Below are 4331 nucleotides of genomic sequence, written 5' to 3'. Positions count from 1 at the left end.
GTGAGCATTGGTGAGCATTGGTGAGCATTGGTGAGCATTGGTGAGCATTGGTGAGCGTTGGTGAGCATTGGTGAGCATTGGTGAGCGTTGGTGAGCGTTGGTGAGCGTTAGTGAGCGTTGGTGAGCATTGGTGAGCGTTGGTGAGCATTAGTGAGCGTTGGTGAGCATTAGTGAGCGTTGGTGAGCATTGGTGAGCATTGGTGAGCATTAGTGAGCGTTGGTGAGCATTGGTGAGCATTGGTGAGCATTGGTGAGCAGTTCTCAACCACCTGTGACTCAAGCTTTGAGGAGACCCAATGCCTCTGGTCTTCATTGGCACCTGCACTAGCCTGTGTGCACAAGCACGCTCTCTCTCTCTCTCTCTCTCTCTCTCTCTCACACACACACACACACACACACATATAAACACAGTTTTAAAATCTTAAAAAATAAACCCTTAATTTCACCTAAGTAGCATATTTCCACCCCTGTATGTGTACTTTGTTTACAAGAAACTACACATACAAAGTTTAAAATTTGACAGATTTTGACATTTGCACTACAATGTACTAACAGATGTGATCAGCCCAGTGGCCTGCACAGTGATGCAGTCTACAACACCTATATGGTGAAGCAGAAGTGAGAGTCAGGCCATTGTGCCTCTGTGAAGCATTCACACTAGGACAAACGGCTAATTGAGGCGCCTACTTACATTATCAAAGCAGACGCTGGCCACCAGTCTCCCTCAGTTCCTACCTATTAGAGTCATTCTGGCTGGCATAATCCACCCCTACCTCAACCTCTCTAGCCACTGAACTTCACTACCTTTTCCCTACAGCTGCTCTTCCCTATATAGCCCAGCCATTTTAGACACACAGTCACTTGGTCTCTTGGCTCTTGTCTAGTTCTGCTCCTGAATCTCTCTTGGACTGATTACCCACCTCTCTTCTCTCTCTTCCCTCCTCCCCCCACACCCTCCTCCCGCTCTTGATCTGCTCCCATCTGTTGCTCATGTTCCGTCTGAACCTGTCCAGATGCCTCTGGCTGCTTTCTCCCTCAACTTTACAATAAGCCTCCTCCTCCACTATACCTAGGAATGGCCATGCCCTAGTTTATGTTTTCTTTCAGTGCTGATGACCAGTAAGCTGGGGGAGCCTAAGAAACTACAGGAAGGGGCAGGAATCTCTGAGCTGGGACAGTCAGGCATCACCCATGTGTGGCCTGTGTAACTGCAAAAAGTGTGGGGTCATTTCTGCAGACTTGTTGAACCTGAGGAGATGAGGGAATTGCTAAGTGCAAACCTAGACTGGAGTTGTGAGAGGCACAGCAGTGTAGCTGTGACGAAGGGCTTATTCACTCTGCACAGGCAGAGGAGGGCTGAGGCATGAAATGAAGTCTGTGTTAGATCCAGGAGAGGGGCTGCTGGGTGAGGGAGTTGTGCAACTCTGGGAGCTGGGTGGGAAGCTGCACGTGTCATCACTACACGTGTGTCTTTTCAAGTTGATCAAAGTTTGTGGCATTCTGAAAAGCGGGGCGGGTGGGGGTGTGTCTGCTTTATTCTGTGGTGCAGATGCCATGTTCTGTGTTTGGGCTTACTGAGTAGTCATGGTACTTTCCATCTAATTAAGGCTTGTTTAGAAAACAGAACAAGAGAGCCATCTAGATTTAGGATCCATTTTGTATTGGTCCTTTCGGGGGGCATCCAAGCACACAGCCTGTGTCTGAAGCTTGGTGGGTCAGAGGTTGTGAGTTAGAGCAGTTGACTGGCGGGAGGTTGGTCTTGTGGAAGCCTTACCTTCAGCTGTGGAATCAAATCCTAGGACAATGATATGCTGTAGTTACCCCTTGTTAGTGAGAAAATGGACCTTTTGATGTCAGGCTTGTGGGATTCTCTGAAACAATCTGGATTAAAATTCCTTTGTTCATAACTTAAATGTGAGGAAATGGAGGCAGGGAATAGAGGTGCATGCCTTTAAGTCTAGCACTTGGCAAACAGAGGCAGTGAGGTCTCTGTGCATTCCAGGCTAGCCAGGGCTACACTATGAAATCGTATTCTAAAACAACGTTGACAAAAGGTATCTCACTCTGTGCAAAATCAATTTCAGATGGATGAAAGACCTTAATGTAAAGTTTACACCCTGAAACTGTTGAAGGAAAAAGTTGGGAAAATATTTCCACATATGGGTGCAGAAAAGGACTTTCAACAGGACTTTAGTTTCTCAGAAACGGGGACAACAACTGACACATGGCATCTTATGAAATTAAAAGACTTCTGTACAGCAAAGGAAATCATAGAATGAAGAGGTAGCCCACAGAATGGGAGAAAATCTTTGCAAATTGAACCTCCAAAAGAGGATTACTATCTAGAATAGAAAGTAATCAAGAACTCAAAATAATTAACAATCGGGACTGGAGCGATAGCTCAGTGGTTAGCAGCTTTTGTTGCCCTTGCAGAGGACCTAGCACTTACATGATATTCACAATCAGTCCTAATTCCATCCACTTCTGGATCTGACCTCTGTGGGCTCCAGGTACGTGTGTGATGCACACACACATACATACAGGCAATCATCCATACACATAAAATACCTAAAGCAAAACAACCCAATTGATAACTTGGTTAATGAAATATACAGTTTGCTAACAACAAAATACAGTTGGTCATAAACATATGAGGAAACGATCATCTCACGAGCAAATTAAAACCACACTGAGATACAATCTTACCCAGAAGACAATAAAGCAGGGAGAAGCCACAGAGCTGTCCCAGACAGACAACCATGCTCTGGAGCAGAGTGACACCCGTGCATTATGTTAGACTTCTGTGTGGATTCTTACACACCATAGGGTAACAACCTTAGTAACTCTTATAAGTTCATACTTTAAAGTAGTTCCCAGAGGGTTTGGGGTAATATAACTGTTATATTATTTAAAGTATTTTAATGAATCCACAGATCCTGTTAAACATAGAATTAGAAACATAATCAAAGAAATATAGACTAGCAAACATGGCTGTGGGGTTAAACAAAGAAAGCACTAAGAACAACTGGAGCCCACACAACAACTACTAGGAAAATATGAAAGCTAACCAGACAACTCATTTGGTGAGTTGGACCAAAGGACGAGAGAGGACAAAAAAGGAAATGCAGACACCGAAGTTGGGTCTGGTGTTACTCTGCTTAGACATCCAAAAGGAATGAAATAGCTAAACAAGTAGATTAAATACCACGAAACATGGTTTTATTCAAGGGAGGAAGTGAGGAGCTGGAGAGAAACCCCCTGCAGTAGAGGACCGTTGTCTGAGCATCACAGGTCAGAGAAGAGATCCCACCAAACGACAAAAGGCCATGTAAAAAAATGTAGCTGCAGATGCCTGGAGGCAGGCCCCAAGAAAGCCATGGAAACAAACAACCTGTTACTGAACCAAAGAAGCTGAGACAACACCTTCCATGTCTATGAGAGAATCTCTGTGTGGAACAATAGACTTCTTTTATTCAAAACAGGAGTATGTTAGATCCCCACCACAGGGACAAAGTACCAAAGACTTTAGAAGAAAAGGTTTGTTTTTAGCTTTTAGTTGATCAGTGGCAGACAGGCTTGTGGTGACTCTGGGACTGTGGCAAAGCAGTGTGTGATATCAGAGAGCATCAGATCAAAGCTACTCACCTTAGGACAGCTGGGCAGTAGGGAGACGAAGGAAAGGCTCACTCCTCTTCAGGTTCCTCCCTAAGGCCCCCAACAGCAGCAACACAGTTTGGGGATGGAGTCTTTAGTGTAGCCGCCTGAGATCTGAATGACAGCAAACATAGAACATAAGAGTGAAGTAGGAGGACAGAAAGAATGGAAGATGGCTTTAGAATGGAAGCTTGTGATGCCAGAAGACCCCTCAGATGCCATGCAATGAATGAAGAGGGAGTGCTGGGATGGGCTGGGGGTATGTTGGGGGAGATTGGGCCTGGGCAGATGGGCTGGACAGGCTGGGGGTGGTGGAAGGAGCTGGTGGGGACTGGTGGGGGCTGGTGCAGGGGGGATGGCTGGCGGGAGCTGGAGGGTGCTGACTGGGCTGTGTTCTCACTGTTTGCAGCAAAGCAAAAGCAAGGTTATCCATGTTAAGATGCAGCTTAAGAGTAAGAAAAATGCCAGAAAGCATAAGTTCTATGAAATCACAATGTTCTGAATTTTACAAAGGACAACCATAGTGAGCCAACCCACAGGGAGAAGGAGAAGGAGAACTTGTAACCATCAGGAGAAAGAGCAAAAACGAGAGCTGCCACAACTACAAACAGAATGGTGCTGTACAAATTGAATGGGTTTGACTCTACTGCAAAAGAGACACACAGAAGACCCTAGAT

This window comes from Mus caroli, chromosome 16 (assembly GCF_900094665.2).
Source record: "Mus caroli chromosome 16, CAROLI_EIJ_v1.1, whole genome shotgun sequence".
Taxonomy (NCBI): Eukaryota; Metazoa; Chordata; class Mammalia; order Rodentia; family Muridae; genus Mus; species Mus caroli.
The sequence above is the reverse complement of the archived record's forward strand: the minus strand, read 5'-3'. Positions refer to the sequence as shown.